Source organism: Vicugna pacos, chromosome 7, assembly GCF_048564905.1.
Source record: "Vicugna pacos chromosome 7, VicPac4, whole genome shotgun sequence".
NCBI classification, from domain to species: domain Eukaryota; kingdom Metazoa; phylum Chordata; class Mammalia; order Artiodactyla; family Camelidae; genus Vicugna; species Vicugna pacos.
Window position 1 is genome coordinate 31220286 of NC_132993.1, and position 13957 is coordinate 31234242.

The 13957-nt window shown below is 38.1% G+C and overlaps 1 long non-coding RNA gene across 2 annotated transcripts; it reads right to left on the reverse strand.

Moving 5' to 3' along the window:
- Positions 1-537: 537 nt before the first annotated feature.
- On the reverse strand, positions 538-9293 carry LOC140697547 (uncharacterized). Of its 2 annotated transcripts, none has more exons than XR_012074692.1 (4): positions 9149-9293; positions 8083-8198; positions 6115-6226; positions 538-661 (listed from the first exon to the last, which is right to left on the reverse strand). It is a non-coding gene; the product is annotated as an uncharacterized lncRNA (long non-coding RNA). The 2 variants fall into 2 exon arrangements; XR_012074691.1 differs by lacking the exon at positions 538-661 and adding an exon at positions 5796-5852.
- Between the last annotated feature and the right edge of the window lie 4664 nt (positions 9294-13957).

The following is a 13957-nucleotide window of genomic DNA, read 5'->3' on the forward strand; positions in this document are numbered from 1 at the left end:
GGAAACTAAAACCTCTCCAGATACTTTCCACTCTAATAATGGAATAAGACAATTACAGTTTTAAGAGTTCTGTAACCCTCACTGCTCTAGTGGCTTTCCAAATATTTTCATTATGCGATAGGAAATGGCTTTCTGCTCAGTACACCAGATAAATCTGACCATGAGGTTCCTCACAGGGTAACTGAGAGGTGCTGGTCTGTGCTTTTATTGCTCTATTTATAGAATGAGAGCTAAACTTAACATTACCTTATAACTCATGAATAAATTACACAGGCTTATATATTTTTTTAAAATCTGACTTCTTGACCACATGAGAAATGAAACTATCCTAGTTTAGCATTTTGGTCTTACAATTACCTAACTTTGAAAAAAAAATAGCTTTGTGCAGTGACCCTCCCTTCCCCAACCACTGGCATTTCTCCCTCCCATGTAAAATCTGAGTCACAACCTTATACTTTAGAAAAGTCTGATCTGGGGTCCCTAGCTCTGCACTCTTTCAAAATCACTATGCAACTTTGCCCACCTTTATCTTGACATTGTCCAGGGAGTGATGTGTGGCCAGAGGTGGATGGCGGACCCAAGACATCTTCTCTACTCAAAAAATTCTCCTCCTCATAGTCCACTAATTACAGACACGCTTAGGTTGAGCTCTTTGCTATCCCTGCAAATTTAAAATAAAGAAGAAGAAAGAAGAGGACAAAGAAACAGTATTGTGAACGTCTGAAAAAATCAGACAAGAATTGTTTGAATTGAATTACATTGCTTCTAGGTGACACAAGCCTAATAAAGAATTAAGGAAAAAGGAAGAGATAGAGTCATTTCAAATTTTTGCTCAGCCTCTTATAATTTCTGTGACCCAGACAAATTATTCTCTCTCTGTGTACTGAACATAATCCTGCCTTGCAGAGTCATTTTGACAATTAAACAAGATCACATGTGCAAAATTCTTAGCAGACGGCAGCCATGCACTAAGCAGCTCTTTTTTCTGGGGCCCACTAGTGGGGCTGGGCTAGAGGCTGGATAGGACACCCGTGCACTTATTACCATAGTGCAGCACAGTGGTCTTCAAAGCCCCTCCAAGGAGTAGGATGCGTGAATCGTTTTAAAAGAATCCATTTCTGGATCCATTTTCTCTGTATACGTTCTTTTCTAAACTTGCCCTGTTTTGTAACACTCCTATACATGAGGAAGGCAGCAAGCTTCCCTTTCCTACAACTTCTTTCAAATTAGCTCCTTTCAATTGGGGGAGAAAAAAAAAAAGGCATTCCTTTCACGTATCACAAATTTGTTATGTTGCATTATTAGGTAGTTAAAATGCTCCAGGGTGTCAAAGGGACAAGTTGAAAAATGGTTATGCACAGATTCTCCTTTAATCAAGGTTCCATAAGAGACCATCCATCCTACTAAAAAGGTGCATTTCCAATACAAATATACTTGTTCTAGTAAATGACAATTTCTCAAAATCTACTTTTGTTGATTTTATCAGTCGACTAGTCATAATTATAATAACAACTCAATCAGGAGGAATCTCTAACACTCAGAGCTTTATATTTATAAGAAATTATTTAAAATTCAATTTTAATTTATAGTCGTATTTTTGCTACAGAAACTATGAGAGGGTGATCAATAAAAGACTTTCAAGCATGAAAAATGTTATATTATGATAACATTCTGGGGAAGTAATATAATAAAAGTACAATTTCAAGCAAAAAAAAAATTGTTCATGAATTTTTTAAATCAATGGTTCTGGATACCAAATCGCCATGGCTTTTAGAGTCCCTTGGAAACATTTAGAAGACTGATCTCACAGTTACATTTTTAAATGATAATATTTACAATATGTGGGAAATTACATCCTTTTCAGTCAACTTAAACATTATTAAAAATGTATATGATGGTATACAGCTAAAAAATAATTTCCCAGTATATGTTAGCAATACAAGGTAGTCTGCAGACCTCTGATACAGAGCTTAAGAGCATGGACTTTCAAATCAGCGAGAACTAGCTTTCAAATCAATCTCTGCCTCTTGGTTGATAATGAACCATGTTCAACTTAACCGTCTCTGGACCTCAGTTTTCTTATCTTTAAGATGGAGATAAAACCTGATAGAATTAAAGGACATAATGCATTTAAGGTGCTCATTACAGTGCCTGGCATTAGACAGCTACTATAATTATCACATTACTGCACATGAAGGAGACAGGGAAAGAGGGGCCTAGGCCCAGAGGCATGAGGAGGATTCCAAAGTTAAATGTAGGATCTGAATCAGTATTTCTCCAAAGAAGCTATGATATACAAATAGCAAACAAGCGCATGAAAAGATGTTCAACATCACTAGCAGTCAGGGAAATGTCAAATCAAAGCCACAAGACACCATTTCACATCCACTAGAATGGCCAGAATTCAAAAAGAGAGAAAGAACAAGTGTTGGTAAAGATGCAGAGAAAGCCTAACTCTCACGCTGCTGGTGGGAAGGTAAAACAGAGCAGCCACTGTGGAAAACAATTTGGTGATTCCTAAAAACAGTTAAACATAGAATTACCATAAGATTCAGGAATTCTGCTCTTAGCTTTATACCCAAAAGAATTGTAAAAAGGTACTCAAACAAATACTTGCACGCAAATGTTCACAGCAGCATTACTGAGAGCAGCCAAAGGTCGAAACAACCCAAATGTCCATCATCTGATAAATGGATAAATAAATTATGGTATGTCCACTCAATGGACTACTATTCACCAATCAGAAGGAATGAAGTACTGAGACATGCTACAATGTGGATGAAACTAGAAAACTTTGTTAAGTGAAAGAAATCAGACAGAAAATTCACACATTATATGATTCCCTTCATATGAAATATCCAGAATAGGCAAACCCACAGAGACAGAAAGCAGATTTGTAGCTTTCAGGGACTTGAGAGAGGGTTAATGGAATATGACTGCTTAATGGGAACAGGGTCTCCTTTGGAAGTGATAAAAATATTTTAGAGCTAGATAGAGGTGATGATTGTACAACATTAAGGATGTACTGAACACTATATGGATTTGAAACACTGTATTTCCTATGTTGTATGCTTTATGGCAACAATTCTTCAATTATGGTAACAAAGAATACTGCTTGTCCCCAGTGTTTCCCTCATATCTCCAGTTTTTATAGTGACAGAACCAAACTTCTCCCACTCTGAAAAACATGAGCTTGTATTGCTTACACTGCTTACCACACAACAGGCCAATAAATTGGGAGACAATTTGCTGGGGCAAGGAATATCGGCTTTAGTTGGAAAGCCAGCAGACAGAGAAGATGGTGGACTAGTGTCTCAAAGAACCATCTTGTCTGAGTCAGAATTCGGGCTTCTCTTATACTACAAGGGAAGGGGATAAAGTCAAACATTTCCTGGTTCCCATCAGACTCCAGAGGGGATGTGTGAATTTCTCCTTTCCTGTAGCCATTCACTGGTGGGACCGGTCAGGATGTTTCCTCTGAGCTAAACAAAGGTATTTTAGCTTAACACTCATTACACGGGAGGCAGGTTTCCCAGAAATGGGCCAGTGAGTGTAATTTAAGCTAACAGGCAACGTCCTTTTAGCGTTAACTCGTAGCAAAAGCAATAGAATACAAAGGTTCAAGAAACATGGAGTTGGATTCGTTCTCCCCTATTACAGTATCAGCAGCATCCTTAGTGTTTCAGCAGGCAAAGCACACTTTCTGTCTACAGCCTTGAAGCCACACTGGAGGGAGGATAAAAGACGATGGTACTTCTGGGATCCGAGTTATAACCTGCCCCCTACATCGCAGTCATACACCTGCACCAAAACCATCTTGAGGATTTTAAAGGGACTGTGCTTCCTTTTAAGAGGCAGCTGTCATTCTCTCCTCCAAAACCAGCTTTTGGATCACAAAAGGAACTGAGGGAAAGGGAAGGGGAAAGACTGGGGGGGGGGGGTTGGCAGGACTCTTCTCCAGGAGATACAGCTTGGGAGTTTAAGAGAGGGAGACTGGGGAAGAGGATCTGAAGAATTTGTTGGTTTAGTTACTGTACGTTGCCTATGGTGGGAGCTGGCGTTTCAGCTGAGATTCCTACACACAGATCCCTGCTTCTCCACTCACTACTTAGGCAACTTGAGGCAGGTTGCTTAAGCTATGCAAAGTTCAGTTCAGTTCCCTCACCAATAAAATGGGGATGCTGATAAATATGTTCCCCAAAGATTTTTTTGTGAGGATAAAAATGAGGCAATGCAGTTTTTTATACATAACAAGTGTTTCTAAGTTCCTGGGCCCCATAACAGACATGAATTACAGGGTCTAGGGGAGGGACCTGGGAATTGCATTTGGATGTCTTCCTCCACAATTCTAACCATCCAGTTACAATGGGAAATAGCACAGTTCCTGGCCAGTAAGTACTCAAAAGTGTCAGTCATTGTGTTTTAGATGATTATTATAATGGATAAGGATAACATTTAAGTTATGTCTTCCTGAAGTCAAAATAATTAACCCCCAAAATGACACAGTCCATCCAAATGCTGTTTTCCATATTTTCCCAAACAACTGACTTGACCGGTTTTCCCAGTTTAAGTAAAAACTGAAGGTGGAAAATAATACAATTAAGCTTTTGAAAAGATCACCGTACTGTCAGCAATTAGGACAGCCATTCAGGGATTCTTCTACCTGAAAATAGGGGGGGAGGTGGAAATTATAACAGATGAAAAATCTCTACCAGCTTCCTAGTTAGATTTCTCCTGAGTCAATGGTTATTTAAGTCTCTTCAAAGAAGAGTAAACCATTGGTCTGAGCGTGTGCTGATTGATAATTTTACCTGACTGAAAGAGAGCCAAAAGTTCCAATTAGATCCAGTTAATCCTACCACATTGGCTTTTCAAGCTTTGATCATGGTATACAGTAAGGAAAACATCTTACAGTGAACTTCAGTTATATATATATATATCTGAAATAATACTTCCACTTATGAACCCTTATGACAGGTCATGTATTTTGATATTTATTCTATTTGCTTTTTTTCTTTTTTATTGCCAGTTGCAATGGACTCATTGCTTTGACAGCTACTAATCTGTCCAAAACCACAAATGTGTAGCCACCTAAGATCTGAAAAGTACAGAACTCACATACACATCAAAGTTAGCATTTTCACTGCCTCCCAAATTGTAAACGAAAGAACAACTGATTCAGACTCAAAATAAACCAGGGATTGATGATTCCAGTTTGCAAGTCACCAAAGGGAAGAGACGAACAGTCCACCTGGACCCTAACAGAACTTTATGGTCTCATCTAGGTCTTCCTGACTTACCCCAGAAGCCCTGAAGTAGACACAATCTGGAACTTTATGTAGGAAGGTATGTTATAAAGAAGTGCAGCTTTGAAGTTTACTGTTAATTACAAATAAAACAACTGCAGATCTTGTCCACGTATGTAGATACTCTTGAGTGTGAATCTGAGTATCAGAGACAGCTGATGAAAGTAAGATCTGAGCAACACGTTCTCTGAGAGGAAATGGCAAAGGTGTGTATGAGGTTGCACGGCACTGATTAAAGAGTTGGCTTCTGTGTTTCCATTATTTTGTCTGTTTTCACTCTCTTCCCTTTCCTTTCATAAACTGCTTGTCCTAGGATTTGGCACTGAAATTTTCCAACATTACGTGCTAAGTGGTGATGCTCTATTTTGTTGTAGTAGAAGGTTCTACTGTTGCTAATGAAGTAATCCTGGGAGAAAGCGTAGGGAAGAGATTAAGTGTATCGACTTTCAAGTCAGTCATCCTAGGGTTTGAAATGCTCCTCTCTACTTACCCCTTATATAAACACAGGCAATGTTTTAAAACTGTTTAAATTTTCCATTTTCTCATCTGCAAAAGAAGGATAATGTGCAACTCAGAGGGGTTTACAAATTCCTTAAGAAAATGCATTACTACAGGACTTAAACAGTAATATTCCCTAATAAATTCTATGCCACATCAAAATTCTTGGATAAAAATCTGTGATAAATCAGTTTTTCCAAATACTTGGTGCCAAAAGAGGTAGTTGGAGGGAAGCAAATTAGGCACCATCTCCCACCTATCAAGTGGTTCCTGTTGTCTCAGGTACTTGTCTCACCTCCCACTGACTCACCTGGATTTTACAGCCAGTATTTCTCCACTGTTATTTTTAAAAGCAGACAGCTGTGTGTTAGTTTGATCGGGGTATCTGCTGTAGACAAAAGCATCCACTGTGCGTACGTATTCTGTATAGAAGAGGAACACCAGCGAAGATGTCACTAATCAGAGTAATCAGATAGAAGTGGTATTCACCAAACCAATTTGATTATTCGGTCAAGGCTTTCATGGACATACAGAGTCATCTTCCTAGAGCAGACAGTAGATTTCAGTTTTAATTAAATACCTTTGATGAATAATATAAATACTGAAAAAAAATTAGGCAATCATTCACTTATTCATGGCATGAAAATATTATATAATCACCCTTTTATTCATTCAGAGAAGCCAACTTCTGAATTTCAAATTCAAAATACAGAATACTTTCTAACACTGGTGCCAGGACCAGAACTGTTACCCATTCAATAGGAAAACTGGGTAATATCACATGGAAACAGGCGTTTACCATATGTGCTTGTTTGGGTCCCACAGTGGGTTTAAGGTACAAGGCAGATACTCAATTTGGGAATGGAGGTAGGGACCATACAAACATTAAAGATTCACCAGTATGGGCTAATCATTGAATCTGGAAAAAATTAGAAAAAATATTTTCCTTAAATTATGAAATAGATGGAGAATAAGATAATAAACACTCTTTTACTACACCCACCTTTAACAAAACTTAACATTTAGTCATAGTTCCTCAGACATTTTAAAAAGCATTATAGCTCCATTTGAAAAGGAAAGAAGGAAAGAAAGAGAAAGACAGAAAGGACTCATAAGGGAAGGAAGGAAGGAAAGAAGGAGGGGAGAGAGGGAGAAATCTCAATTTTGTGTTTACAGTTACATGAACATCTTAATATATTTCCTTCAAGGATATGTGTCCATGAGCAGACCAGGGCATCATGTGTCTTCAACTTCATTAATGGTACTCTACCATACACACTGTTCTATAGTGTTTTTATATTTGCTTAACATTTGTAATATTTTATCTATGTTTATACATACAACTCTAATTTACTTATTTAACCACTATATTTATTTCACTTAAGAATGAACACAATGTATTAATACTACTAAAAATACCTGTGCTATTTCCAAATTTCTACAATTAAAATGAATGTTACAATAAACAATCTAGTACAGATACAGAAATGCAAGGTCTAAGGATATGTAAGTCTTCACATTTACTGGTTACCGCCAAATTCCTCTCCAAAACGGTTTGGAAGTTCCTATTTCTCCACATCCTGCACAACATCTAGGAGTGCCAGATTTTATATTACTCTTTGCCTGCTGGGTATGCAATTACATTTCACTGTTGTTTAAATTTGTATTTTCATAATGACATTTAGATTTCTTGGAGAATTACTAAGTTTTGCTTATGTTTATTGTGTAGTCTTTTGTTATTTTTTAAAAATATTTTAAATGTTGTAAAAGATGTAATTTTTTCATATATATACATATATGTGTATATTATATATAAAATCAGTGGTGGTATCAAAATTAGTAAGAGAAGCATCAAGACTGCAGAATCCAAAATGTTCTAGAGTATCTAGGCTTGGAACAACCTGTTTACCTACAAGACATCTCATCCCTTCATGCTCACTTCCTTTGCTCGTTCCACAAACCCATCCCCCAAGGTAGACCTACAGAGACATACATGTTTCCTTGCCTGCTTACTATTTATTTAATTTACCTGTGACTTTTTCAAATAATATGATCACATGAGGAAGGGACTCATTAAACCAAGGCAACAGTTAAACCAACAAAGCTCGATTCAACCTTCTGTTTCATGCTGTCGTACATTAGAGGCATTTCAGTTCGTCTCACTCTTGTGGTGAAGAAAATAATGGGATCATTCTCCTTAACTTACCTGTTTTATCATCATGTAACCTGCACACGTTGCTGTGAAATCACCGGCTTACTGCTAATTCTACTAACTAACCTCCATACGTTTTCCTCGTCTAATGTGGTACATTCCTCTTCTGATCAATATAATCCTATAATTCTATGCAAATTCTTGTGGATAAGACAACTTGCAACAAATGCGTCCTATTATTTCTGTAAGCATATAAAAAAATCTTGTGTGAATTCTTTTTTCAGACAAGAACTTTTTGAAAAACCAACAGAAAATATAAATGGAAACAAACATGACATTTTTAACAAATGTACTACTGGATATATTTTATTCTTGTTCCACCCGGAATATCAACATATTAACTTTATTTTCTATTATCTCTTTCAATAAGATCAATAATTAATTTTTTAAAAAAGCTTTGGTTTCCTGTTAAAATTAATAAACATCAGCTCAGGTTACTGATTTTTTTTCTGTAACAGGTCACTGTTCCCGTATATGGTAACTTAGTCTACCAAATTCCTGGCTATTGGAGTCTTTTCGTAAAATGGATATAAACATCACCGTGCAACTGAAGAAATCATACTATTTTTACAATGTAGAAGAATTGCTAAGCTTTTGCCTCTTTTTTTTTTTGATTAATTTCATGCCTGACTCAGTCAGAGATTAGGCCTTGACACAGGTTATAATTAAATATTGAAATCATGAAGTGCAAGAATGTTTAATTTTTAAAATATGAGTTTTAATTTACCTCATACAGAGAATAGCTCTGGTCACCTGCAGAGATGCATTACACACTACATTGCCTAATGTAGGATGCCTGAATAAGGCTGAGCATACAGTTAAAGTAAACTAATGCAATTTACTGAACAGCAGTCAAATATTTATCCAGTTGATGAAGCAGACTTTATGTGAAACTCAGACAATAATTAAAGAGAAGCCTGGCTTAAAACATGCTTACTCCAGTTTTTACAAATACGTTATATCCTTGCTGCATCTTCCATTTTTTTCGAGTAGTTATGCCTCCCTGAAACATTCCACAGTGAGCATTCTATAGCTCAGTATTGAGCATGTTTCCTGATGTTTCACAGTATTATAAAGCTAGGAAGGTAGACTGATTGCAAAAGCATCCCCAGTTCTTCTCCTTGTAGCATACCTTTTGCCACATGGCTTTAACATGCCTTCCGTCAAAGGTGGGATCTATTTCTCCACCTTTTGCATCTCCCTGGCTTGTGACTTGCTTTGGCCAGTAGAAGGTGGCAGCTATATTGCTGTGCCAGTTCACAATCTCTGCCTCAAAAGACTGCATGCTTCTCCTTGTCCTCCTGGAACCCGGCCATGGGCACAGGGACAAGGCCAGGCTGCCTCCTGCAGGATGAGAAACACACAAGGCCATCACGACTGGTCAGCTCCAGCCACTCCCCTGTCTTCCACAGTGAGTCCAGCTGAGATCAGCCAAGCCCAAATGAGGTCCGCAGAACCACCTAGATTCCTTGCCACCTCGTGAGGAATAATGAATGGTGGCTGTTTTAAGCCTCTGTGTTTACGATAGTCTGTTACACAACAGAAGCTAATTGAAGAAGGATTCGGAGATCTTATTTCAACTTCTCCATTTTACAGAGGAGAGAGCTGAGGCTCAGACAGGTTAAGTGACTTGTTCACACCTACTGACTGTCTGTGGCAGAACCAGGTCTAGAGACGGCATTCCCCAGCTCCTCAGCCAAAGCTCTTTCTATCCTGCAATTCCACTTTTCTTCTTCTTTTTTGGCAACAGAGATCAATGAAAGCTTGCCAAGAGAAATGGAATCTCAGGATAATAAAGTGGCAGTTGTGAAATATAATTGTTGGGGCCATATATATATTTATTATAGTCAGGATATAGATGTTACCTGACAGTATTCCTCAGATCTTTTTTTCTAGGTTATGTGAAGAGAATCACGAATGACAGGTTGAAGACGGTTTTCAAGTGGAGTAATCCCATAATTTTCAGTCATTGTGATATTACCATTAATCCTCACTTTTGGAATATTTCTCAAATGCTCAGGTTAACAGGGATCTTCTTAGAGCTTTGTTTAGCAGACTAAAATCTTCTCAGAATCTCACTGCATCCAAAACTATCATCTGGAAAATTACTAGTAGATAGCACGTCAGAGCCATCCTGCATTAAATATTCCATATGATGATCATTTAAGAAATTCTCCAATACTGACATTATGCTGAATGAATGTGCAAATGCTAAATCCATCATGTCGTGGCATGGCATGTTATGAAATCTTGTTCAATCAAATTTGCCCCAGAATAAAAATTTCTTCCAAGAGATATTTGGGTTTCTTTTTAGAGTAGTGAAAGAGTTGAATTTTAATTCTACTCTTGCTCCCTTTATACCTGCAACGCGTATGTTCTACAGCATTGGTTCTCAGCGTTTAGCTCATCCAAATGACCTGGACAGCTTGTTAAATCACAAATTTCTGGGCTCCACTCCCAGAGTTTCTGGTTTGATAACCTGGACTTGGGAAAGAGGATCTGCATTTCTAACCAGTGCCCAGGTGATGCTGAAGTTTGGGGACCAAACTTCGAGAACCACTACTCCATGGTTTTCAACAGTTGTTGAAACAATCCAGGAATATTCTATCTTAGTATGCACCTTACTACAATATTTTAGTGGGAGCTAAAGGAAATATATGTGCAAACTGTATCTGCAATTTATATTAGTAGATGAATTACACGGTACAAATCCTGTCAGTCAAAGTCAGTGAGACAGTCACTACAGTTAAGAGTTTGTATAGCCTTGACTTTTGGTTGAGATATGTACAGAATCTGCCCACAAACCTGCGGGAAACTTGTCAAAAAAAAAAGAGAAAAATTGCATACTGTCACAAGACCTATAATATTTGGAATGCAAGCAAATTAGTTCAAATGATCATCCTCCAAAGGGAAATAATTTGCCAGAATTTTTAAAAGGTAAAGAAATGCCTACTTTCAATCCACAGCCATTTTTTTTTTAATGAGAGTATTCACATAACACTTTCCATGACGGCTTCTGCTTTCCATCACTCAACTCTTTGTGAAAATAGTCCATTTTTTGGCTTACTGACTGTACGTTTGAGCTTAGTCCAAAAATGAACTTCTTGAAAGGTTTACAAAAAAATATAATAACTTCAGTTGTTTTTAATTCCCGACTGCTTCAAATAAAAAAACAAACTATGAAAAGGGTAGTGGGATTTTAATTGCATTTTTTGCATTTAAGTATCAGATAACCTCCTAATGGACCTTTACATATCTCTGTCCTCTATGGAAAATGCATACGTTCCTCAATTTGAAAACACGGCTAAGATGAGAAAAAGATTGGCGTCTGAAAATGTCCTCTGAGAAAACACACACAGAAAGCACATGTGTGTCCCGAACTCCTGACTATGTACATCCAGGAGGCGCCAGCTCACTCCATCTTTCTTCTTCTGGTAAACATGCCTCCCTGGGTATTCAGAGAGACCTCTTAGTGAGGGGTCATGCAATATTGTTTATAATTTTTTATTGGTGTGGTTTTTCTCCCACCACCTACTTAAAAGCTCATTTTCCCCTGTTCCTGCACTTCTTAGAATCTACTTCTCTAATAAGGAAAAAAAAAATGCAAAGTGAGCTAACCTGAGGCAAAGGGCTGAGAAGACTTTCTTAACCTTTCCATTTTTAACATTGAACATTGTCTTAGTCTACACTTTTGTCCTCTTTTGAGCTGACACTATGAATTGGGTACAGAATACCACACAAGGGTTATCCTGAAGTGACAGTCCCAGGCAAGGAAAGACATCTCAAGGAAAGCCAGTCTAAGTCTAAACATTGCTTTCCTCTTTCCAAATTAAATGGGTTCTTTAATGGCTGATTGTATTCACATAGTTTTTTAATGTTTAAGGCCATCTTCTAATCTAACTTATAAGCACTGTCTCTATATTTGAGTCATTACTGGATATAGTTAAATGTCTTTCACTAAGATTTTTCCATCCTTTATAGACATGGAATTTCCAGCTGCAAATGTTTTCAACTCCTTCATGAATATTTCCCAATTAACTCCAACTTTTAGTGAATTTTTTGAACTCCCTTCAGATTTATCTTATCTGATCTTGCGAGGTTGCCAGCTATCTTTTTTATGGGCACGGTGCCCTGAGGACACAGACTTCACAGAGATGGTGCGTGTCACGGTGCCTTGCATGTGGAGGAACCCTGATGAGAACGTGCCAGTGATGGATGGACAGGAGTGGTTGAGTCAACCCTTTCACCTGAGCGCGGGGATGGCGGGAAGGGGCGGAGATGAAGTCAAAACACCTAGAGGACAGTTTCCCAGCCTAGTCAAGGGTTTCTTTAGCCAGAAGAAAACCCAGGACAGGAGGCTGGTTCCTACGGGGAAAAGCAACTAGGCCATGACCTACAATAATTACTTCTGGCTGTGTTGAAAGAAATGACTGTTGGAAGACACCAAGTGAGAAATAACTACTGCGTAACAGGTAAAGTCACATCCTAACCCACCACTGCAGTGCCCTTTAGTGAGTTATATTGGTCTGTAATGTAGGTAGGAAAAGGGTGTACCCGAAAAGGAAAGGCTGACTCTGAAATCAGGAATGCACACACACACACACACATGCTGAGTCTGTGCACAAAGGAAGCTGTAAACAGGCCAGTGAACCTCTTTTATGCCAAGTCATAATCCCTACAAGGGACTCGTCCCCACAAGGCACCCATTATACCATATGCCTGGAACAGTTTCTGTCCTTGTCTGGTCAGATGTCCAACTGGCTCCTCCAACTTGCTAACTATATATGGAAAGAATTTTCCCCTTTAAAAATCAAACAATTCTGTTGGCAGGAGCTGTAGGTAAATGCTCTAGTCACTTCTCTACCAAAGGTCAAGCTCTCCTGTGCTGAAACATTCTTCGAGGAATAAACTCATGCAATACTACAATGCAAACGTATAATTATACTTAAATAATCTTTTAAAATGTATCTTGATTTGCCAGCTTACTTGTTTCCAACTTCCCACATCCCCATCAGCCGCCTACACCAATTTGTATATGACTGTGACTTAGTGCCTATACCATCACATATGTGTGTCAGAGGATAATGCAGGTACACCTTGGAATTTGATAATACAGGTCCAAGTTTCAGTTCCATCATTTACCACTCAAATAACTATATGTATGTATATGTGCATACATATATTTACTCTGAATTTTGTCTCTATGTCTCCTAGTTATTAATTCACTTTTCTCTGCATACTTTTAGAATTATTACTCAACTGTTGTATGAAACATACATAAGAATTCATAGCTTTGAAAACGACACATGCTAAAATAGCAATTTACGCTGATGCATGCCAACTGTTTAACTATGCATATAAATGTCACAAAACAGTTTAGAAACTGAAATGAAGACTGTTTTATACCCACGTGAAACAAATGCAGGAACAGAGGTCAGCAGAAAAAATAATTACGTTCAGGAGAATTTGGACAGGACATCTACAAGAGCACAGACCATGAAATCTCCAGTGACCTAAACAGTTAAAAAATGGCTACCAAGAGCTGTAACTTTCATCCACAGAGAGATGCTTTCCTCAAGCTTGATCATTTTTTAATCCCTACATTCTCACATGACTTAACCCAGGTGGCTGGGATGAGAGATGCTGACTGACCCACATACTAGTTAGATGGAAGGGAATGTGGAATTATCGACTGTTCTTTCCATATGAATGAGTATCTCAAGATTTATGCAGCAGGTGTGTAGAAATAGTGGACACGGGATCAAAAATCTCAGTCAAGGCCACCACGCTGCAAAACTCCAGATGTGTCTCTGCTTCCACCGTGTGTGTGTATCCCCTTTGCTTGTAAAGTTGACCATGAAGAACAAGGCTTCTCAAAAAGACCTGACTTGGTCACTAATTATCAGAGAAATGCAAATCAAAACTACGATGAGGTATCACC